This window comes from Anticarsia gemmatalis, chromosome 21, assembly GCF_050436995.1.
Source record: "Anticarsia gemmatalis isolate Benzon Research Colony breed Stoneville strain chromosome 21, ilAntGemm2 primary, whole genome shotgun sequence".
Classification (NCBI taxonomy): domain Eukaryota; kingdom Metazoa; phylum Arthropoda; class Insecta; order Lepidoptera; family Erebidae; genus Anticarsia; species Anticarsia gemmatalis.
The window spans coordinates 3,276,783-3,303,254 of NC_134765.1; the positions used below are offsets into that span (position 1 = coordinate 3,276,783).

The 26,472-nt window shown below is 34.0% G+C and overlaps 1 protein-coding gene and 1 long non-coding RNA gene across 4 annotated transcripts in view; both read left to right on the forward strand.

Moving 5' to 3' along the window:
* The window catches only part of klar (klarsicht), a 345,461-nt gene that overhangs the window by 194,792 nt on the left and 124,197 nt on the right, over nucleotides 1-26,472 (forward strand). The window lies entirely within an intron of this gene.
* LOC142982212 (uncharacterized) overlaps nucleotides 3,518-26,472 on the forward strand; it is an 89,772-nt gene continuing 66,817 nt past the window's right edge. The window contains exons 1-2 of the long non-coding RNA XR_012959975.1: nucleotides 3,518-3,698; nucleotides 23,654-23,698. This is a non-coding gene — a long non-coding RNA (uncharacterized LOC142982212). The remainder of the gene's footprint in view (nucleotides 3,699-23,653; nucleotides 23,699-26,472) is intronic.

Genomic DNA, 26,472 nt, shown 5'->3' on the forward strand with positions numbered 1-26,472 from the left:
TAAGAGGTAACAAGGGTTAATTATTTAATAATCTTTCATTTAAAACATAGATTTCTCTCCAACCTTTGCTTTATGGAACGTTACGTAACACCCTGGATCACTCGCATTAAAAATCAATTACATCTTTTATAAAAGAAACGCACGCGCACGTTTTACAAAGAACAGGCTTTACAATTCTTTCCCATTGTTGTATGTACTTCTTTTGTTAAGACACGCATAAGAATATTGTTTATGCCTTTGAGACGAATCCCTTGCAAGAGCTCGCATAGAAGAGCCTCCACACGCGACGAAATTAAAGAATCCAAATTTGGTACTGTGTAAATTACTCCGACCATTCGTTTGAGCTTGACATTAGCTAATTTGAGAGTTTTCTTTGTCACTTTACATTGGAAAGTGTTATTTTTAACTGTTTTGCCTTCGACATTCTTAGTTTTTGTTTTAGTACTCGTTTGGTTTCAAAAGAAAATGTTTTAACTTGGCAACTGTTCGGATGATATCAGCAGTTGAGAATTTAAAATCTTCCGTTTCATTTATTTCGTGTAAGGTGTGTATTTCGAAGTGATTTATCTTGATATTCTATTCCCTTTATCTGGTATATTGTGTTATTATCACCTGTGAGTATTGCATAACCGATGGATGTAATTTAGCTGCATCATAGGTGTATTGTTTCTTATTCCATATGATATCATATTCATCGATGGTATTGTAATATTATTGTTGTTTGAGTTCAATGACTGGATTGTTTATATCTGACTGGAGTATAGTGATATCAAAGGATAAGTAAACGTGAGATTTTTTATAATTTCTGAGCAATTTGGTTTTAAAACTTGTTGTACGACTTAAAGTTCGATTTTACCTTTCATGTCAATGGTTTTTCTATTTATTCTAAAGATGTTTCGTGCGGCGCATCGATTACACTTACTTGTAATGAATCTAGAACAGATCACATAAAAACTTTTGTAGCACTTCTCATCTCGGAAGGGCCGAGAGAAAGTTTGGTAGTTCTTTCGACAATCGCGCCCATTGTGTCGCGATCCAGATTTGTGTTGAAGCATCAATCTTTTGCATTCAAACTCTTGCTCTTTTTGTTAGAAAGCACTATGCTCAATGCCATTCTGTCACTTTGACTTCTCTTCCATTTACTTTACAACAATGATATCTTGGTCAACTTTTGGCCTACAATTTACTTTATTCTTAGTCACTACTTATTATATTTGAGGTTTATATGTCATAATTGCTTGAAAGGAAATGCGATTACGTTTGTCCTTGCTTATTTTGTTTTATACTTGATATTATGTTACAATGTTCTGGCCTTTAGCTAGTATTGAGCAGTCATTAAATACACATAAACTTTTATGTCTGTGTATGTCAATGGTCTTGAGTGAATGGCATTCAGTTACATTTGGGTGCATTTTTATTGCTTCCACTAAAATAAAAAGTATGTTTCAAAGTTGTGTTCGCGTTTAAGAGAGTCTACTCACTATCACTTATTTCTTTTATTAAATCTATTTTAATTATTCAAATTGATAGCTCATCTACATTACATAATTTGATTATACGTCTGTCAAACTTCCAAAGAAACATTCAAGACATCAAAATAAAAATATATTTTTAAATAATATCTTAAATTAGCTTCTATAGAGAACTCATTTGCAATTGCATTATTTGCAACTGACAATAACTAATCAGTTGTTCAATTGTAAACGTTATTATGTTTTTCGTCGGTCATAATGCGACTGTTTCCGGCATCTTCTACGATATGTAACGCGTTGTAGAAAGTGCCTATCTTGCCAATTACGATTTTCTCTCAGACAATATTCCACGCGACATTTCCGAGGCAATTTTCATAATAAACGTTTACGAGATTACGAGAGTATGCCGATTTCGGTTTGATGACTATGATTTCTTTGTTATGTTTTTGTATTATTAAATGTGTATTTGTAGTCAATAATTGTATTTTAAGTGACTCAATGGATCCTTTTCCTGTAAGGAAAAAGGTAAAATGATTGCTGTTTTCAAAACTTGAAAATTGGAGCTGGAAAGGATAGCAGTCTTGTTAAAATAGTGGCTAATAATGACTTTCAATTCATTCAGCAATATTAGGATCGTATGACTTAATTTGTTACAGTTTTAAATCTAGTAAAACATTTAGAGCGAGTGGAACTAATCACAATTGATTTCGATACATTTCAATTGCACGATTGCATCCACTTCCTACCTGATTTTTTGTTTTGTTATTCAGCCATTTTGAATGTAAAACCTACTTTTTATTCTGCCAAAATAAGGTCAAATATGCTATTTGTTTCTTATGTTATTTGGGCTATGTTTGTCGTTTCGAGAACTATTGAATCTAATGCTAGATAAATATTTATCGCTTCTGGTGTTATGCAACACAATTTAACAGACAATCGGCCGTGTATAACACTTTTTTTATGTTCAGATCTATCTCTTATAATTGTTATTGTAGCTGTTTCGTAATCTTTGCTTTATTTTGACTTACATTTTCCTTTTAAAAGTTTATCTGCCTCGTTACCGATAATATTGTTATTTCCATCATCCAAATGATATTCGTTGCTCTGATCCAATTCAGTTCCACCTAGTTTGTGACGTGTTGTTTGATCGATAACTATAGGAGATCTCTTTAGATAGCAGATGTGAATTGAGGTCAGCGCGTACATACCTCCATGTGGCCACTTACAGCAGATCGTGAGTGGATGCGAGATTTTACAAATATTCAATTGTGCATCTGAATGTTCAAGTTATTCATGTTTATGTAATGCAGCCTTTTTCGGTTGCAAAAACAACCGCTCTGCCGTTCACGGCCTTGAGCCGGATGACACTATAATTGCATCTATCGTCGAATACATGTTAATTTTAATCACACTTCCGAGAATCCTTGGTCACTCAGCGCCTTGTTTCCGTTCACATCGAAGACTGTGTCTCGTGCCTCCCGTTCCGCTCTAACGCGCCCCGATAACAAAAATAGAAGTTCAAACCTCAAACCGATCCAACATTCGACAAGAAAAAAGTCCTGCCAAATACACAAAAAAAGTAATCGCCCCATTCCTCTCTGGCTAATGCTCGGAAACTATTCACGTCGCTGTAAAGTTTATCCTGCGATAAGACTCGAACGACGTTTGAGTGTGTGCTGTCTCGTTCTCGCGCGGTAGATTCTCTGCTGGTGAGGGAGACAGAGAGGTAGGGCGCACTCCGCGTGGCCGTTGATGTTTAGTTTGAAACGGAACGGAACAGTTTGCGAGTCGCCGGCTCTGCGCACGGCCGACTGACGCAGGCAGTTCGTTGCGCTCAACTCGGAGAATTTATTTTAACATACTTTTTGAACTGTTTTTATAATCTAACGTTTAGACAAGTGCCTTATTATTAATGGATGTGTTAGTGAATGCATGAAAATACGTATTTGAAGAACTAAAGCAAATGAAAAGTAACAACGTGGATTTTCTGAGACGTCTCTCGAGTGTTGTGTCCTTTTGGTATAATAATTTGCAGTAATTACGCTATGAATTTTAGTTTAATATATTTCTTTGTTAACTGTATTGTGGTGGAGCACGTTTCTGCCCGTATTGGCACGAGCCTTTAATAATAATAGTGCACCAAAACCAGTTTGCGAGTGCGGTTCGGCTGTGGTTATCCTGACTTATATGCGGGCGTCTTTCTTGTGAACGAATTTCGACGCATCTGTAGGTATTCTTTCAAGGCTGTGACTTCAATTCATTTACTTAAAACATCATTTTTACTTGCTTCAGTGATGTCATAATTTCCATTGTTATCGATAATTTTAATCTAAGTGGTTTTGTTTATCGTATCAATTTTCATAACTCTGATATCGTTGAATGCTCGCATCTTGTGCTAATCCATCAGATCGCTAAACCAAGTCACCTTGACCGTTTCACACGATGTATACAGACTTTCTGTTTCGAGGTTACTTGATTCCTGAGCGCACCTTGTAGAGCTTTACTCGCTGCAATAATTAACATATCTAGTCGGTCACTAACTGGCATTTCAGACCAGACGGTTTGGTGACTAACGTGCTTTAGTTATAATTAATTTACTATTAATAAACTGTGAGTTACGACATATGAGTCTTTGATTTGTCAACACAGATTTGTACGTAGATAAACTTTGATTCATAACATTTTATTTGCACAAAACCAACAAGTCCAAAACTAACAGTAAATTACGATCTCCATCTGTGAGCACCACTTAATCGTAGTTAACTGCACATAACTAATGTAAACATGCTGTCACCGTGTGGGCAGATCTACTGGCGCCTATAATTTACTACGAAACATTACTAATTGCATCTTACGTTTCAATATTACCTTCGTTTCAACACCCAGTCTCTTGTAAATGTTGGTACTCGTCTCGTTTCGCTAGATCAGTAGCGAACACTTCGATGGTTGTTATTTTCTTGCCACTTCCACGCTCGGCTTCACCTGTATACGTGACTTCATTGGCCACATTTTTTACTAGTTGTCAGCAAATTCTCTTATCTAACTCGCAATCTAGTTTCAAATTGCCCAATTCACCTTTAGCAGTTTTTGTCTATTTTCGATTACAATTGCCACCGGTTCTAATCTGACACTTCCTCTGACTCATGGAGTATGTATCGAAGCTCGAAGCTCTTAGTAGTTCAGTACCAACGTTACGCAACCGAAAAATGGCAAGTATCCAAGTTGTCACGCGAAAATTTATTACTTCCATGAAAGAAAGCGAAAATCGAAGATCGTCGATGTCGCAGACAGTTTGCCGGAGACTAATTTATCGAAGTCTTATTGAGTGTAACTCTGAAAGTTTGTAATTAAGATTAGAACAGCTTGAACGCTCTATCGCGTCCCAACTGCTAGTGAAATTGAATAATTCGTTATTAAACAGACAAGTGGCGCTGATGACTCATCTTGAATTGAAAGCCACAGTTTCATGTGGCTCGTTTTCTGTTTTGTTAACCGATCGTTGACTTTCGACAGTTATGACACCAGCCAATTATTCGCTTAGAAGCATTTACCGGCTTTGTTGAAATGCATTATATTACAACCATTTCTAGACTTAATTGCCTTCTTTATGACTCTAAGCTTTAAAATATGTGGGTCGTCCAGTAGACGTCTACTTTTTATGAGCAGTTTGCGGTGTTTTTCGTTCGTAGTCTCGATTTCATTGCGTTTCTCCTTGTTTTCTTTTTGCTCTCGTGTTGCTTTAACTTAAAAATATTTTCTCTTAATTTTTATTTTTTTTATACATGTCGCTGCCGTAAAGCGGCGTCTTTACGTCCTATTGTTAATAAATTAACTCTATTAAAACATTGGCCATAAAATAACTGTATTGTCACTCTGTTCATCCTCATCATTGATCGTGATGCCTTGTGCTTTATCATTACGTCGATAAGGTTTAATTTATAGTAAATCGTTAAGAGACGCCCGCATATTTGTTTCTTTTTGTATTGCTTAAGGACGAAGCTTGTTAATGTTATTTCGATAAAAATGTTTTACGGTATTGGAATGTGTCGGTCTTCTTGAATGTTATCCAAACTAACTATTTAATGGTTGTCTTGCATGTTTGTAGCTAGTTGTTTATACCAAAAGGACATTTTTAGACGAACAATCGAATAACAAAGTGACCTGCAACAAGTGCTCTTACACAACGAAGTACAAATATATTTTTGAAGTACATATTTTATACGAATGAATTTACATTGGATACTTGACTTCACCATTGGGACCACGAATTTGGAATCAGCATTTCGCGTTTAGTGCGATGATACAAACTATTAGGTAAGTTTCTTCATACTAGTAAAAAAATATATTTTTTACCGCTCTTCAAATAAGTGGACGTTTTCAGGGTCGTCTTCAAGATCTAAGAAGCAAATAAATTGTATTCTGTCATCGTAATACACACACAAAATGTATGATTTGTTTTATTGCGGCGAGGTTCTTCGCTATTTCAGTATTGGTCATATCCAGAAATAATTTCTATATTTTCGGACTATTTTCTGTTCAATGAACCCTTGTTACCAATCGACAATTATTATAGCCTATTCTATACGATATTCTATACAAACCCGCACTTGGCCAGCGCGCTAACCCTACCTCACTACGGGAGGAAACCCTTGCCTAGCAATGGGACATTAAAGGGTTAAATTTATTATATTATTCTGTACTTTGAGATTTCGAATGTGACTTGTTGCGTTTGAACAAATAGGAACCAACAAGGAAAATCTCATAAGAATGTAACAAACCTGTTGCATTGACAAAGACGAACAAATTAGTTCGTGTATTAACTACTCAACTTGTTATTTCAGCTCTCACTGATAAACTTTCATTCATAACACAATTACAAGTTACAAATTAAACGGTTCTGCCTAATCCGTGTCGTCAAACACTATCGGATGTAATTTATTCCATGTGTGCATGTTTATGGTACTTTCTTTGACACACCTTGTGAAATGATCGCCCTAAAATGAACTAAACATCTGTTAGTTATAGACGCGAGTGATTGACAGCCGATGTTAATCTTGTATCACTTTCCAAAAAGTTTTTTCACGAGGCGTGAAATATTTTGGACTAATTGGTGAAATTGTTTGTGTAGATTTATGGTTTGTGTGTGGTATATTAGTGTCAATTAATAGGAAGATGGAATATTATTTTTGTTTTATTAATCGGCAGTACATATTTAAATGTATCTATTTTGTCAGGTGAAGAGATTATACGCTTTTTTGGCCGTGAATACGATCACATATTTTCTTGACTTTCTTCCTCATTTTTAAAACAATTGGGTCGAAATAGAGCCTCAACAAAAATACTTAGAATTAATCAAAACAGTTTAGAGTAACATACTTTACTTTCTTTTCTAGTTAATTGTGGTCCATCTCTATAAAAGTAATAGTAATGACGTAACAAAAAATTGTTATTAAGGGCAATGCTACCATAAAAAACAATTTAAAGCAGAAACCGATAAAGTAGTTAATTTTTACGATTTTCCGAATCGCCCTTTTAGTCGTTAATCGATTTGAGTACAACACTAAATATAAACTCGATAGTGTATCGAATAGTTCGCTATTCGATTCGTATTCGATTTAGATAGTTGACTCACTGACCTAATAGCCTTGCTTATTTTGATTTATTGACACTAATTGCTCGATTGTGGTTTACTCTGACTAGATTGGCCATTCAAATACATTAAGATATTGTTTTGAACCATTTACAAGTTAGTTTCGTTTATAATAACCCAGCTTGTTTTCTCCGAAGGAGAGTACGTACATACCCTCTGTTCAAAACAAGCTATTTACTGAGCACAAAACCTTCCATCTTAGTTTAATACCTAATTCCGTCAATGACACAGCAGTAGCTATTAATATTAAAAATAAAAATATTTTAACTCCCTATTATTAGACTGCTAAGCAACTAAAAAAAACAAAAATACTATCAAAATCCAGTGCTGCTAATATTGTTTTTAACGTATGAAGGGAGATGGGGAATGGATGGAGCAAAAGACGTTTGCAAGACCATACCAAGTGACGTAATGGGTTACTATGGGAACCAAACGTAAATATGGTCGTTGCATTTATGTATGTGAAATATAAATGACACTGGTACAATCGAATTCGTGATCTACAGTCACATTCACTAAAGTAGCGAAAGTAATTAGAAATCCTACATTTAAAATAATATATTTTGTATATTATTTTTTCTTTATTTTTGCTCTGTTTGTTTTGAAAGCTAGGTTTTAATATTTATAGTGAATGTGAATGAATCGTGCGAGGTGAATGTTAAGAGTCAATGTGTAGAAAAGGTGAACGAACTTTTGGCGCCATTAGGCTATTCTTATTAATAGCCTGTAGTATTTGTTTAGAAAGGTCTAGACTGAAATACTTGAACACTAACGACTTATAGAATGGGAACTTTAGAATAATATTGGCTTCATCTGCTAGAATTAATTTGTTTCATTGCAAGTACGTTTCGTTTTGATAAAACAAAAGATGATTGATTCAAAACTATAATAATTACTATTATGATGTTGATGTCTTATTTGAGTAGATGACGTATCCAACGGATTCTATGCTCGGTTGATACAAAGTTTGTTCCTCTTTTACGTCGAAATGACTGCACATACAACCTATCCCGGGGTAGGAAATAGGCTCTTATTGAGAAAACATAGCTACCTGTGCACAGCTGACAGTGTATTTCTAGTCATGGGTATAAGACGGGGTTGAGGGTAGGGTATAAAAAACCCATATAAAATTATAGACTTTTCAATCATGTTACAGTCAATGCGGTAATAAACAAGTGTTATTTTACTCAAGCCCTTGAAATTTTTGTTACTAATATATATATGTGGGTATGTTCGTCTGTAATTAACTTTACAGACACATCAATTAGCATGATTAAGGCTCGACTTGGCCGCCGATCAAAACTCATTAATTTTATTCGGACACACGTACTTGGCCTTCTCTATATGCATACCAGACATTCATGACGCGTTTCTGTAAGAAACTATTTACCATTACATAGTTTTAAGGTACTTTGAGATGATCTACCTTGGCGACTGTGAAAGCAATATAACCTTAATATGATTAGTTTGTATTGTGGAAATTTAATTGTAAGCTGTACACAATACACATAACCTACATCATTTATGTGTGTAAGGTTTCGAATTCGAGTCTAGGACTACGTTAAATGTAACTTCTAGCTATTTCCTAACAATTTTTGTAGAAACAGGGGTTTTAAGTACCTATATAACTGATCAATGTCACGTTTAACTTGAACACTATTCTTCTTTACACTTAACCTCACTTAAACTTACTTCTTCACTTAGGTCCATATCAAAACACATCATAAGCGTAAGTTTAAAATAGATTAGCGTACAAGTTAAAACTCCAATTCCATAAACCAATACTAACTATAATAATATTACAAATAAGAAACTGATACAAACAACAATTTCGTAAGTTCGGCACGTGGTCAGTCAGTTCGTTATTAATAGGTTTAGCGCCCAGATTAGTCTGACCACAATAGTTCGATAGGGCAGGAATTTAAGTTACGACCACTTGCCTGCAACGCCTCTGAACTAGTCTAAGTAGTTGAGTAAACCACAAACTTATAGGGTATATTGATTATTACACGAACTAGTTTTGATCCTGAAAGCAGTAGGCAATGTTTTAAAGAATAGGTTTTAACCTTTTACTATGTCTACGTGTGTGGCTTAAAAAAACTGATCTGTGGGAAACAAAAGTTAGTGATTAAACTTCATAAATTTCATATTTACAATAAGACAATTAGACAGATAACAATATTGCCCAAAAAGGAACTCAAATATTTTTTCGGAACCATTTTACTCGAGCTTCTGACTTTTCCTTCAATACCTGAACTATAGTTTTATTCAGCTATAAGGTAGTTTACAATGGCTACAAACAATTTATCAAAGACAGGTGTGTCATATCATCACGTACACACAATAGGAGTAAAGTCAAAAAGCGTGTACGCACGTTTCGACTAAGATCCGGCTATCGCAACGTCTGTTCACGCCCTAATTCCGCGCGTTCCGTACATTTGTTCTACGTTTATAATTTTTTTATTTTTTTACATTTAATTCTCAATTGACCACTTAATAGTTAAGTGATTGGTTATGAGTTACGATGTAATATTACTTTCGAATTAAATGTATTTGTGATGTAAGTTTTAGTAATTTTGATTGCGATATTAATGGCTTCATTTGTTGATGGATGGTTTAGGGTTATGTAAATTATGGGTTTTTTGATGGCTTGTTGATTTTTATGCACGGTAGTGTACGTTAAATAATCAACTGTTATAAAGCTATAAATCGTTAGAATCAATTATGCGAATTTTGAATGATAAATCACTTCCATTTCAATTTAAGGAATGTTATTCAATCAGAATATTTTTTGTACACTAGATGTCCATAAACAACCAATTATTCTCCGATTCAAATCATGAATTAGTTAAATTGACGATGGGAAAACCGCTTACTTAGAGTTATAGGTAGGTACAATAAATGTACAGAGAGCAGCTATACGAATGATTGATAAGGAATAAAATTTTGAAAATACGATTCATTAATAAAAGAGTCTTTAGTTTCTGATACCTTTTCTTACTTAAAACATATCTTCTAAAACTGCAGTGCTTCAGTAAGAACATCATTTAAAGTCACACCGTACGGTGAAGCAAAGCGATTGAGTCACACACGAAATAAAAACGTTGAACAATGCTCGCCGAAAGCAGCATCAGTTTGAATGTAATCTCAATTTACCGCTACAATGTTGCAGTCAGTTGTTATCCGGACCAGGTCACTTTTTGTGCGAGGCTTTTTCAAATGTACAGTCACAGTTCGTATTGATGGTGAATTAGCCTTTGAAGGAAATCCGCTTGATTGGGTATAGAAAACTGACCTGAGTTTACTCAAGACGTTTACTTTTTGGTATGATAAAGCTGATTGACTGTCACAGTTGCATATAGGGTGATGTAATTACCAGTTTTGTGTATGTATCTATATTTGATTTTGTTTTGACGGCATGCAAAGTCCCTAATCAGCATTTGGCCAGCGAAGTGGACTCAAGGCCTAAGCTCTCTCCCACGTTGAAGGAGACCCTTGCCCTGCAGTGGGACCGTTAAGGGTTAAAAAAAATAAAAAAAAACGATTTTGTCGTTTTTGTAGATTTAAATTATAATTTGCTAAGTGTAAAGACAGACAGGTAAAATCGCTGATGTTCATCAAAAAAGTCAGGAGCATAGTATTCATATTCTACGGTCATGTATAACGTGATATTTAAGTATATAAACTAAGCAAATAAAGTTTGTGTCATCTTAGCAAATTATATTATTTGGAGACCAAAGTATTGGGCAGATACCTATCCCCATAGGAACAGCGTCTGATATAAAGACCAATATCTAAAACTGTACATCAAACTCGTTAACGAACCAGTCTGGAATAAAAATGCTAACACATCAGTTGAATTCAACAATAACTAAATACAGTTTGAATCAGACGATTCATTTTAGATTATATTGTACAGTTTCCAAGCCGCTAGGCAAAAACTAGCGTGACTTCAACTCACTGAAATGTATCTTCGGATGAAACTGTGACTCAGCAAAACAGTTTTATTACCTTACTAATATTTTAAATACGAAAGTGTATGTCTGGATGGATGTTTGTTACTCAATTACGCCGGAACCACTAAACGGATTTTAATGAAATTTAGGTACACAGATAGTTAAAAACCTGAATTAATAGGTAGGATACTTTTTGTCCCGGTATACTTATCTTTTCACGTGGACGAAATCGCGGGTAAAAGATAGTCGTTCATATATTTTATTTCTATAACTGCGTGTTCCTCTGTTCGCTACAGTAATATTTCCAACATCATTAAAATTCCGCTACTCACAGTCGTGCTCTTATTTCCTTTCTCTTGAGCATCTGCTTTTATTTTATATGTGCTCGATCTTATCAATGCTAGTATTGAGTGGAATTGACAAGTGGAATAGTTGCACTATTTTTAATGCTTATACATATAATCTTAGTAATATCAGAGGCGTTTGACAATTTGGGACCAAGTATAGCTCCTTTACTTACACCTAATCGCTTTTAGTTGTTAAAATCCTTGACTTATTTTTGCGTAGTCTATCTATTCTTTCTAGTCCTTTATGCTTTTCACTGTTGGCCAAAGTTCTACTTTTCTTCTTTCTAATTCATTTGACGGTTTTGTTCCCAAGAAGAAACATAGATTACTGTTGCTACGGAAAATTCCTCATAGATAATAATAATATTGACATATTCAAGTGTACTATAATCCTACTTTCACTGTTTACTATTTATTCATTTCACACACTGTTTCGTCATTTGGTTGACGATTTTTTCACATATTTGTTGTGATAGTGATAAACAAACAGGCGATGTTTGGTTTGTCTAAGTGGCAGAACGGAGTCGACACAGTCGGTCCCTTATCATATGCAAACACGTCGCGTTCCCGATATGTGACCGACAGACAAACAAACTTGAACTACAGTAGACTTCACAGCCAAATAAGGGCGTTCTGAACATATTTGGAACTTTGGAATAACGGAAACTTGAAGTGTAATGTTAAGGTGATCGACATGCGGAATATTATTGTATCGTGCCTTTGATTCTTACAAGATTCGTATAAGCACCACAATATGTCAACTCTGCGTCTCTTATCATGTTTTGGATGTACATGACAGACAGACATCGGCAGAGACATCATGTTTGACAGTTAGCTTTATAGAAATGCTCTTCAAATACATTACACTGATTTAGTCTTTGGTACACGTAATACACTTAGTCTATGTTTTATACGGGATACAATTCTAATCCACGGCAAAGAATTTCTTGATATTTCGTGTCATAACTAACATGTCTAAAACACGCAAAAAATATAATACGTACTTCAGCACACTAGTCTATAAAACGATCATAAACCTCGAAATACTCATCATTATATTTTTCCGCAACAACAGTTTTGTATAAATTTGTAGTGATCTCATTCATTTCAACACGATTCCTTGTTACGTGGTGAAACATTTCAGTGTTATATTACTAGTCTATTTATTCCGCCTGAATAAGATGTGACTAAGTTTGTGAATCAGAACAGATATGAGCTGCAACTATTAAAGATGCAGAGATGCTAAATTGAACGGGTTGTGACAACGTATTTCTAATGATCAACGGGCATGGCAAAAATAAGAAAATATATTTTAATTATGTTTTGAAGTAATAGTCACGAATCCCTTTCAGAATTGAAGTGACAAAAATATCAAAAATAAATCGATCAATCGGGGTTACGAGTAGTAAAATGAGCAGGAAAGTTAAAATCTATCAGCACCACCACTCAATTATAGAATACTTAAATAAATAATCAAGAAGATACAGCGATTAACATCGACTTAAGATAAATCTATAGTACCTATTCTTCTTTTCTAAAATATGATCGGCAGGCTATCACATATCTCAGTTGACAACTATTTCAAAGCCACTATGCTGCATATCTTTTTCTTCCTTATAGTGATTAACACGTTACGTAACAATGTACTAAGTCATGACCATCAATTTTACGTTCACTAGTTGTCAACGCAGATTCCTGAATAAAAAATAACTTTTTCAATGGTATGTCGCGAATCATTTCCAATAATAAACTTATCATTATAAAATATATCTTTTCAATTAACAAGAGAATGAAACTATTCACACAGCCTTCTGTTCTTACCTTGGCTAAGATTGCGTGACTATAAACTCGGTTAACATTAATTAAGGCTTTTGGAACAACGAGACTACTCGCCGTGTTTTAAGTGCAGGGGCACGAATAATCGTGGAATGCAAAGACTTAAATGTACTTGAATACTTTGTTATATGGATTTAGAAATTTAATTATTTGTACTATGAAGTATGTTAAATGGTAATGAATTTGGTACAAGAAAGTGTTTGATAAAAGCTTTGTAATTTGGCTAACAAGATAAAAAAGTTGAGGTGATATGTGATACGGATACAATAGCACATTTAATCGTACTTTTTTGTGTAAAAATATGTATTGAATTATTGCTTAAAGTCCACAATAAATACATAGAGTATGTAAATTTACTTTTAAATTAATAAACTGTAGTAATGTTTACTTTTTTCCTTGACAAAAAAGTGACATTTCAAAATTGTTTTGCTTGTAACCGTACAACCGCATTTCCCTTACAGTTCCGCTTACCTGGATATATTTTAGGGGTAAAATGTTGCCCTTGTCTTGTCTATCATGAAAACTAAGCTAACTTAAACTTAACTGCGTGTTAAATTAAACAAACTTATTTTAACAGACAGTGGACGTTCGGCTAGATTTATATATCCCGTTATTTTATCGTTTACCGATACCCATAATGTAATACCCATGAGATAAAAGCTAATGAAGAAGAAATCTCAAAGAATTTAGCATCAACATACCAATGCATGTTTCCGGTGCTTGCGCATGCGCATGTATTCCCAACGGTAAACATTGTAAACATTTACTGTTTAATGAGACAGACGTTCACGTAAAATTCTCATTACGATATTTAGATTAGCTTTTCCCGCGGCTTCGTTCACGTTTACCTTAATAATTGAAGATTAAGCTACTGTCGTAAAATACAAAAGCGAATATTGACCTTCTAAGATTCAGGAAATAAGGTCAGGTGCGAAGTACTCGTAACTCATGGTATTACAAAATGTATGAGGGTGAATGAGGCATGGGAATTTTGTAAGGATCCTAATAATATCGTAATCGTGGCGTTGCCCTATGTGAAAAAGGCGTGATAATATTATGTATGTATATGTATAAGGATCGCGGATCGTACCAAGTAGCGTTATTTGGTCTCTGCCTACCCCTATGGGAAGAAAGTCCTGGTATTATGTATGTATGTCATTAGTTACTTAGATAGATGGAGTTCTTAAATGTTATGTTGGGATATAAGTGAAGCTTTCTAATCTCGACGTCATGCCGTCATGTGCATTCATTGTGTCGATCATATCTTCAATGCGGCAACAGCGCGTAGGAGGAGGATCTTTGTTTTGTTGAGTTCTTATCATCAATGGAGCAATCGACTTTCCTTTCATTCAGTTTATTTGACAACTTGTATATGTTTGATTAGGTTAGCTTTCGTTTGTTTTATGTATCTCAGTCTTTAAGATTTCAGTGTATAGGTATAATTTTTTTGCCCCATTACTGCCACATTGCTGGGCGCTGGTCTTCGCTTAAATGAGGGAGGGTTTATGAAGTATTAAACAGTAAAGTTTTACTTTTACGTTTAATTGAAATAGTGTGTAAAAATGTAACTTGTTGTATCTATTTCAAATTTTAGTCATCATGGTCTAATAAAAATAAAAGTTGTGTCTATCTCCTGTAAAAAAATAACTCGATATATCACGAGTATTATACATTTTCGCATCCTTCCAGTAAATCTCTTTTATCATCATCAATAACAAACCCGTTCAGCTCAAAATACTGGGAACTTGGACGTTATTCTCTGCATCTATTTCTGCTCTGTCGTCGTGCGTTTACATAAATCTCTCTATCGGCGTCGAAGCTAATAGCTCCACCAGCGACAACTTAATAGTTTCCTCCGTTATTAAACCACCCTGTTTGCTTCCTTATTATGCAGCATTTTGTTTTATGAAAAGTGATGAGGGCAAAATTACCTTTAACGATGCCATTGTTTTTCATCAATATGCAGGTGCTTAATTAGATTTTAAATATACGGATAACTTCTCAACTCAGATTATGTTATACCAACATTTTCTAACAAATTATATGGTTAATGGTAAAGCCCTATATCGCAGTCTGTCACCGCGGCCCTACAATCATCTTATCTGCACAGACTTGGATCATTGCGAGTCGCCGAGAGCGCCACAATAACTTCAGATTTAATAAAAGCTACTTCCAGAGAGAGCTACGGTAAAGTGTTAGGAACCAACGTTTGCCTAGTCATTATTTTGTTAGCGATTTCAGTGAAAACACTTGGAAATTTCCGATGAAATTACCACTTATAGATTTATGAGCAGCTAGATAGATCGTTACGTTGCACGCACTTACTGCACTTATCAATTTTCATCGTTTACATGCTGCCTCTGGTCAATAACTTGTATTCTGTTGCTTGATTCTCGGAATCTGACAGTAATTGTGATTTAATTTTCTGATATGTCTGTATGACTGACTTCAAAGCATTATTCAGTAAGGTTGTTTAGATTGTGAGCGTGCCTATTATTGTTTATGTCTGATTTCGTGGAAGGGGTTATTCGTAATCGTTTATCATTGCTGTACATTGTAGTACAGAACATAATGTTTACAATTTATGAGGTGTCATCATCGATCAAACTGTTTTTACTATCAGCTTCCTCAACAACAAGTTGGAAAACAGGCCCTAGTACATTTTCATTTTCACTTTCGTAACGGCAGGAAGGTCTAATAATACACTTGCGCAATTTCCTTGCAAGTGTTGTTTATCTATTAAAGGGGATATTAGAGACCTTTATCCAGCAGTAGACGTACAATTGCCTTCGGTAGACAAATCGTCTTGGTTATTCCGACGCTTGTACACGCAATTTCTGTTGATAGTTGTTTGCGATACGAGTGTAGGGCTGTAAAGTTATGTGCTGGGCTTAGACTCCTTGCTTCAGGCAGTACTTGTGATTGAAACATGAGTGCATTAGTTTTATTTAGTGGTTTCCGTATTACTACTCGGTATGATTCTCTAGCTTTTGACTTGAGTCTTTACATTTCATGTCTTATTCCTAGAACTGAGGAACTTTATTTCATTATCATCACTGATCTTATCATTTAACTAGCTGACCCGCGCAACTTCGTTTGCGTGTATCCCGCTACTTCGACAAATACAGTCAACGCACCAACACATATTGGATACTAATTTTCAATTCACAATAACTTCTCTTTCCCTTAACCGCGTTTAAAATATTAAAATGTTTTTTGGTTTCTGTGACTCTTCTTTGATCGCCCCCCCTATCAGTTTTTGGAAAAAATATTTAAGTAATGTATAGATTTTTTTTTGTCTTATATGTATAGATCAAAGTCGAAGTACCTACTTTTTAATATTATTTATTTTTTATGTACCGTTTTTTTATATTTTTTGTTTTTTTTTTATGTACTTACCTACTTTTGTTATATACATCTAACTATTATTTTCTTGTTTACTTTTTAAATTATTTACATTCTACATTTTATTACTTTTACTTATTTTTTATTTACATTTATTTTTAGAAGATTAACTTTGTCTACATTTTTTGAAATATAATACAAGGTATACATACATTTTCATTTTAACGATGAGAAAGGTTTCCCATATATTTAAAATTAAAGACTATCTACAATTAAAAACTACCTGTAGGTAGATATACATGTTATTTTTTTTTTATTTTGCCCGTACCGTGCCGCAATACTAATATCGTGATATCTCCTAAACTATATGTCTAAATAACACACTGTAAACTGCAAAAATAATCTAAATTAAATGCTCGTGATGATGAACTTACTTATTTTGATAAGGATATATGTATTATTGGTTATATCACCAGTTAAACATCACCCAACGAATTAAATGTTTTTTTAATACAGAAAAGTAGTTTTTGTGACTTAAATAAAAAAGCTGGATATATGTCATCGCGGACTTTTTTGTAGAACTAATAAAGACCAATGATTTGCTATACATTGTTCTTACTTGTATCCAACGGTATAAGCGGCGCACGCACAAATGCAATCTTCAATTAGATTTTTTTTCTGACTTCTTGGACATAAATCGCTATAACTCAGCTAATATAGTTTCAATGTATTTCAATTATATATAAAAACCTGTCGGAAAAAATACTCTTTCTATTAGTGAAAACCGCATCAAAATCCGTTGCGTAGTTTTAAAGTTTTATGCATACGAAGGGACTACAGACAAAATGGGCGACTTTGTTTTATACTATGTAGTGATGAAGCAACGATACAATAGTTAATTTGTATTACACCTAAAGTAATATTTACTAATGTATATTATCTAATATCATTCTCTTATCGTACATAATCTTTAGCTTATATCTCAATACCTAGATGACCAACCTTTGATTTCCTTGATTTATGGTGTTCACCTAATACGGAGTGTTGCGTACAAACATTTTGAAAGCTAAGTGTAGGTTTTAATGTTACTTGTTCGAACAATTATACGTTGCGTAAAATAGTACAGACGGCGGCAAAATTCATTGATCAAAGGAAACTGATGGTATTTGAACTAATGCGTAGGTAGATAACCTTTCATAAATTCTTATTCTGTTCTTGGTTCTGATGTATGCGAAATTAATTGCCTCAAGTTATTGTTTCGGTTGCAAACATCTTCATTGATAGATGACATGGAGCTAAGGTTTCACATGTTGAACATAGGTCACCTTATCCTTGTCAATTCAATTGACAGGTATAACGTGTGTACAGATAAAAAAAATGGTTTAAATCCCTATTTATTTATAACAATGAAACATCGTTTCATGAATAAAACGAATTAAATTATCTGCAATAAATAGATACAGAGCAACGATGTTTTACAAAACTTACCTCAGATCAAACACAAAGGCTTCTTTTGCAAAAAATTCTGTGTCCTGCAATTAGAAAACTGAAGAAATGGCAAATGAAATGTCCTATTTATTCATCATTTTTCATATATCTGTAAATTACTCATCGAACTGAACATTCATACTGAACGGAAATGTCAATGTATTTGATTACGTTTAGTTTAATTACCGATCATCTGGGTTAATGCTTTTAAAACAGTGCATGTGGGATTTGATTACATGCATTATACCTTACCATATCGGTGTTAGAACAATATTGGATGAGAATGTTTTTGTTTGACGCAATTTTTGATTTTGTAATAGGTGATTTACGTGAGATTTCTGTTTTTATAGTGCCGATAGTCCTCATAATTTAAAACACAGCATTTTCGGGATATTTTTAAAGTTATTTGCATTTTCCTTAGTATTATATGAGCCGATATGACGAGCCTATTGTGTAGTATGATTATGTTTCCTTATATTACAAAATAATATTGTGCCTATAACATTTATAATATTTCAAGATTATTTATAATAATATGTGAAAAGAGTTCTTGCGAATTACACCCCTTAGGATTAAGACAATTCAAAAATCGCAATTTTTAACCACCTTTTGTACAGTTTATCGCAAATCTATTTTTAATTCGTGTAAAACTCACTACTAACTAACAATTGTGTACAAAAAACTGTGAACACATTTCATAATGCCTCATAATTCAATTAACCGTCACTACACCTGTATTCTCAACATCAAAGTAATTCCAGACAAATGTGAACAAACCGTTACATAAAGAGAGAAATCCACTAAAACATTGTAAGATTTTAATGAACCTTTCAACAGGTTCACAAGAGATTTCTTCATTAATCTAATTAATGTTATCGGATAGCATTTGAATGGATCTCATACATGTAAGTGTAATGCCTAATTAGATGGTTGAATGCATCGTTATAATGACTGCGTGGGATGCGCAAGCGCTTTGTGCAAATTTCAATGAGAGATTTAGGATATAGATTTGATGTGAAGACGTTAGGATGGAGAGGTCATGTTGACGGTAATGTACTTAGCAATAGATGTTTCTATCAATTAGATATCTAAAGGTATTATCGCTATTTTATATCTAAAGGTATTATCGCTATTTTATGTGCAACAAGCTCATATTATTCTTTAATTAAATATGCATTCATCAATCTAATTACTGTCCCAAGCTGGGCAAAGGTCTACTCCTGTAAAGAAAGAGAAGGGTTAGGTCTTGAGTTCCCCATCGGTACCAAGCGCGGGTTGAGGACTTGGCATTCCTTCAAGAACTGTGTTAAAGAACTCTCAGGTGCATGCTGTGCAACGTTGCATCACGGAGTTTTCCTTCAGCTTATTGGTGCTATAATCTAATTTCAATCGTAATGGACGAAAAGTTGTTCAGATAAGTAAGCGTTTCTCAAAAGGTATTGGCATTCACACGATTTTAAATGGTTCAACAACTTTAATGGTATGTTTACATAGGCAGCGTGAGTTATTAACGTATATGATTGATTAGAAGATTCGGCATAATGAAGATGAAACGCTCATTAATGGCATATAATATTCCCATGAATAAATTAAACATATAAATAAATGATTCTCCTATATTGAAATGTTAATTAATATAAATAAAATGCCATCACTTTCTTATATTCTCCGTTGACTTATTTATAAACTGCCGTACTTTATTTATGGTTCTTTTTAAAAACTGCATAAAATATCCGGTTATTTAATTAGTTTGATCAACGTTTTCTTTAACACGTTATAACGAATTAAAATACTGGTTTTTCATTGATGTTTACGTAAAGTCGTGTTCATTCTTAAACTAGATTGGCAGTTTGTGATGTAAGAGATGGTTTACTAGCTCCAGTTTCAATTTAATATCTTCGTATCCGATTCATTTACAAGTGTCATATATAAATTGCAACGTTTCCTTCCTTTGGTGTCAGAATTTTAACCTATTTCCTGAACTTTAGAGGCAAAAATTAACACGCATTTTAAGATAGAACAATTTTGTATTAAAGGGTTGTGCGCTGACGCAACTTTTGACGTAGATGTCTGTTCATCAAAAATCATTGATCATGCATAGCTGTTCTTTTGACAATTCAAGGAATAAATATTCTTAAAATTAAAATAAAGATAAAATCCTAATAGCATAAACAAAGTCTTTTAAAATTGAGAAAGTTTATTTGCTTCTAAAGCTAAACAACGTAATCCATCGTTAATTCCCATACATTAAACAACACCTGTAACTTTCAGTTAGTTATAAATCTGAAGGTTAAGTATCATAGCAAACACTTTCAAGACCTCAGGTCGTTTCTCATTTGTCTAACAACATAAGGACTTACGGGCTAATTAATCGTTCCCTCGTTCGAAAGCGATGTTACTTTCAAAGTCTGCATGCGATTAGATTTCCATTCGGTACGTTTGAAGCCCTTAGGTATGTGTTGTTATTTATTAGTTACTAGCTGATTCATAATTGATGAAGATTCTGATGTGTGAACAAGTGTTTGTGTGTCGTTAGAGAATGTATTGATGTGGAGGTTCTTTTTCTCTTTTCTTTTCTTTTTAAAGACAACTCCTGCACTAAGAATTGCTCTTGTGTCGCGGGGACTTTTACAAACATACAAACAACGGACACAAAGGACAACCAGACCCGAAACAATTATTTGTGGGTCGCACAAATAATTACTCCGTGTGGGAATCGAACCCATGACCTCCCGCCGCATCAGTGTTGGCGTGGTGACCTAAACCGCTGCGCCACGGAGGCAGTCTATCAAAGATAGTGTTTTGTGATCTGTGGTTGAGCTTATGGTCTGTATGAGCTTGCTACACACATATTCGGTTAGCCATTAATTGACCAAGCCGGGCGGCAGAACCGAATATGTGTAGATGAACCCGATCGGGACAAGCCGAACACGTGAGTCGAGTCGGTTTCGTTGTTAAATAAATATTGCGGAACCAAACGTGGCAAACCAAATATGTGTATCAAGCCTTATTGAAAATTATTGGAAGAGGAATTTTCTTTGGTACCCATGGAGTAATGTTCAAAACTTATGAGAAACAGTGACTTACTCTTTATTTCCATTGATTAGGTTTTTGTAACTAATGTTTTTAACGTCTAAATGTAAGTTAGTTTCCGTGAATCCATTTTTTCCGTACTTATCTATAAATAACTAAACTGTCTATTAATATTGTCTATTGATGTTTATAATAGTTATTTAGTATCCGGCTCGGGTTCCTAAAAATAAAACCCGGTGACAACATCTTTTGTTGTTTGACAAAGGCCTATACTTTTTATTGAAACGAACAAATCACGTATATATTTTGTATAGCTGGCTCCCGTGACGTTGTTCGTGTGTTCCTTATTCGTCCATTAACTTGTTTGCAAATATCAGATTATTGCTCGCAAAACATTTTATTTTTTCGCCCAGACTCCTCGCCACGCATTGGTTAATGCCGATATGATAATTGTAACCATGCCTAACTAATCCGGCGATAAATTTATTCACTCTTTCTTCGTCTCTATACCATATTTATTTATTTTTAAAATTAATAATTGATTACTTGGTCACCCATCTTACCTGATGGTAAGTGACAATAAAAACGAGAATGTTATAGGCCTTAAAATATACTCATTGATTATGCTTTTCCATATCCCTTCGTTCAGTTCAGCATTAAGAGCTCTCCATTCACAAATTAATTGTTCAATGTAATTCCTATCATTATTATCCATTGTTATCTAAAACACTACTGGTATAATAACATAATCTATATTCCTAGTATTACCGTTATCTATGTGTCATGTTCGTGGAACATTGTAGTGAAGGAAACATTGAGTAAGGTGCTTGATATAAAACGTCAGTGGTTATACTGACTAATACTTTTATGTTACTAGGAATTACTAGTGTATATGGATTGATGGGAAGCTGCCTGTTAGTCTAAAGGTTATTAAGAATGTTCTGGAAGGATGCTGAGCTCTATATGTATTATAAAATATTGTGATTCTTATATTCTTCATGCCTAGAACGTGTTCTTGATAAAATGATCAGGGCAGATGCACGATGGGATATACAGTCCAAATAAAATATAAATAATTAAATAAAAAAATGACTGTGAATCGCAAAGAAACTAAACAAAGTCACAACATAAATAATTTAACCATACATCTAATAAATATCATACGCGTAACAATTTTCGTATAATATTTAATTATATTACGTCAAGCCAGATCAGCTACACATCACAATAACTTAAGAGCTATCATCTCACAAGGGCCCTTACCATCATAACAACATTAAACAATGATCCCCAATCCAATAGCGAAGTGTCAAAACAGTAACAGATATGACGGGTCATTGACCTATTTCTCAATACTTTGCCATGGTTAGAAGACATTCGCTATGCTTCACCGCGGACAGGCCCGTGTCACTTTGTCAAGTGTGGGATGGGTTAAGTTAGGAGATTGAGACCGAATATTCATTAGTAGTCTAAATAAGGAGGGTGTTGTACTTTGCATTAGAAGCCTTGATAAGAGCGAGCTTAATCTGGTGGGCTATCGCGTATCTCAGATGACACCAAGTGTACGTCAAGTTGATGGTCTCTTTTCAGTACATTGCTGCATCGAAGATACGTGTCATGTACACTAAAGTGACTTTGAAATAGTTGACACCTGAGATACGTGTTTAATATACTCTCCCTGGTTTTGGTAATACGTACAACAGCTGTTTGTTTTAGTACTCATGTAAGGACATATTCGAGCGAGGAAATTTCTCGAAATAGGGTAAAATATTGCGGTAATTCTAAATATTATGTATCATTTTATAATACTGCTTTTGCAAGTGTAGCGGCAAATTAAAATTCTTTTCCTTGTAAGCATAGTAATGACGCAGGATTATTTTATTATGATTTTATTGCCGCTAAATATATTTATATGTGCCTTATACAGGTCACAATATTGATATAATATTATATTACTTAATTAAACGACTTTTAACTTCAGTGTGTAAAACGTAAACAAACCATTCCTCTTCGGTAAATCTATTATGAAAGTACTTACCAGATTAGAAACTAACATAAAATTAAATACATAATTACTTGTTCCCTAATAAACTTATCAAGGGAAGTCGCTATATTATTATGTATAAATATCGCTACCGCTGCCGCTTATGAATTAAACCACAACAAATGTAACAAAACGCTTGTATTCTTTAATTTAACCGTCAGTCAGTTTCTTTTGTAATTCGACCTCATGACGCTTGGGTAATTAACGGACCAAAGGTTATACTAATAATATCTTTGTTTACTTAAATAACTTCTAATGTAAGGGAGTGATTAAAATAAACGTCACTCGGAACTCAACTGATTAATTGATTTAAGTCTTCGTTAATGAAGCGAGAGCTTTTAATTATTTCTTAACACTTAATTGTTAATTGTGTGTTATGATTTTGATGCGGGTGTAAAATGGCGGACTGATGATTTAATTTTGTATTTGTTTGTTTTTTTTTTGGATGTGTTTTATTAACGAATTGTTTGTTTTGTTTACAGGTAAGATTGAAAACTATTTCTATCAAGTTTCGTCTCAGAAATCACGTGAGTTAATATTTTAGTATGTAGCTTTGTACTGATCAATCATCTATTAAGTACATCTAGAAGTCCTGAACTAGCGCTATTTCTTTGTATGCACTCTTCACATTGATAGAAATCCTAATTTTCGCCACAAATATTGACGCATTTTAAGAAAATTAAGCTAAAAAATCGGCACTGATCGTGAGATTAAGAGGCGTTCTTCGATCTCTGACTACTTTCATAGAAAAATGCAAGATTTTATTTACCAACAATATTTGTATCTTTTAATATTATATGCGTTGTTACGTGGTCTACAACGAAACCTTCACGTCCAAAGGGCTTCGTAACCAAACTATGTCACCTAAAAACCAATTGTAAAAAAGCCACAAAGCGCATTTATCATAACAACAGATTTTACGGTCTATAAACTGTTTCCACATTAGTTGTAATCGCTGGACGCCATCATTGTGCGGGACATAATTGGGTATAAAGCAGAGTAGCTCTTCCATTGAACATGTTATATTATAATGTAATTGACAGGTGTGAAGTAGATGCACAACGGAACGCATTACATGTGATGTCAACTGAAACGTGGATACGGTTTTTGGTGATAAATGTTGAAATCAGTGATCAATTAGTTGGTATGTTGATCAAATGACTGATCAACTAAAAGAGTTGTTCTTCGCAACATAGACTTCAATAATTAGCAAAACCCCGTTTTAGCTTGCAATTCCGACAGTGCCTTATTATTCTGTTGTTATTTTTAATGTCATGCGAATTTAAAATTAAACATTTGCTTAAAGATTATCATCGTGGTCATCACGTCTTACAATCAATAATATATCATCATCTTTCATCATCGGCATCTCTGTGTCTAAACCACACACTATTTTACAATTAATTACACACGATATCAAAGTCTATAAACGTCTACAAATGCCTTAAACATTAAAAACTACATACTGTTCCTTATACAAGGAAAGCAAGAAACTAAATAGTTCAACACAATCGATAGATAGAAAGGATCTATCTCTGTTTACAGATCTTATTATAGCAACTCCTTGTAAGGGCAACATAAACAGCCCGGGGCCGACCCTCCGAGCCTCTTATATCAATATTTGTAACAGTTATGTGTGTACTACGAATAGGGCTACCAACCCTTTATAGAATATTATTGTTTTAATTACAATTGGCTTTTTAATTAGGGGAATGTTCGTTATAGTAATTGGTTATTGTTAGTAGCATTTTAAACATACAATTACGACCGTATTGTCGCTCTGAACAAGGACTTCAACCCAGCAGTGGGGCTTTAATAGGTTATAGTTATCTATACAAATGCAGAAATTTTAGTTCTTGTAAATTAAAATGATCTTTCTTTATAAAATAATGACGTAGGTTAAAGTAAAACAGCTGTGCAAAATTGTTTTCTTAATTTAGTTGATGTGAACTAATTTTTACAATTTTAAACTCTCGCAACTTGTACACATAATTATTATAATGCAACGGTTCCTGAACGATTAAAAATTAAATATAATGCAATTGACCACGGTCGATACAATTCGATCGAAACGTCGAGTAAACAAATACTTTATCATAACCTTTAATTTTCAATCGTCTTAAAAACCATTATATAAATAAAAATATTTTTCCAAGAATAAAACCCAAAGCTGGCAACATTTTTAGATTCTACAAGAGTTAAACGTCTATTTTCTAATTGTCTGTGCATTATGGGTACGCGGTAACCCTATAATGATCCCATGGATCCCACGAGGCGTGGGAACGAGATGTTCATGAAACAAGATCTCCTGACGATTGTTTGTCGATAGAACGCCTTGTCATGTAATTAAAATGTCGTATCGAACTTGATGGAACAAATGAAAGAGATAACTCTAAGACGAGAAAGTTTTTTCTATTGTTGAACGTAATTTTGTAATCGTTAGCAATGATACTGAAATAGTCTTAATTGGTTAATTTGGGGAGAGTAAATTAAACAAACAAAAACTTCTCTTCCAATTTTCATACTAGGTACGTAGTTACATATGTTTAGGACTTTGAGTTGTCGAACTAAATAATTTTGATAATATCATTATTTGTTTTTTTTTTTGTTTAAATAAAAATTCTAATACAACATCAAAAGGGATGTACTACTGAAACATAGAACATAAAATAAAGACGAGTACATGCCATAACAACTTGTCTTCAAAACCAAAAAAATCAAGCTGCAACATGTTCTCCGTTTAGAACAAGTTCAGAACAATGTACATCACTATTATTTATTCAGTGACAGAGAATCTTGTTCCCTTGTTTTAAGTCGGTAAGAAACATACAAGAGAGTCGGTAAATGAGTCCCGTGTGTATTTGAAGTTTGTTAATGAGGGCTAAAGGAAAAGAACGGCCAGTTTCTTCAGTAAACGTAACAGCCGAAGTATAGGGGTAGTAAAAGTGACAGTCAAATTGGTTTCTCCACGAATTTGCTGATAGTTTTATGAAGAAACAGATTTGCCTTTACCAAACAAATGTCAGGTAAAAGTAAATAGTTTTAGTGGTTACTTTAGATATGTATGAAGAAACTGTCTGTAAGTCAGTTAGGTACACAATATTCATGTCCCAAACAAGAGAGTCGGTAAATTAATTCCGTGTGTATTTGAAGTTCGTTAATGAGGGCTAAAGGAAGGGGGTGGAGCCGGGAATCGAACACGTGTCCCGACACTTCCGTCGCGTGTTTATGCTCCGATAGTTTAAGAAATGCTTCGCTTGGTTTTCGTCTCGTGAACATAAATAAAAGAACGTTTTAAGAT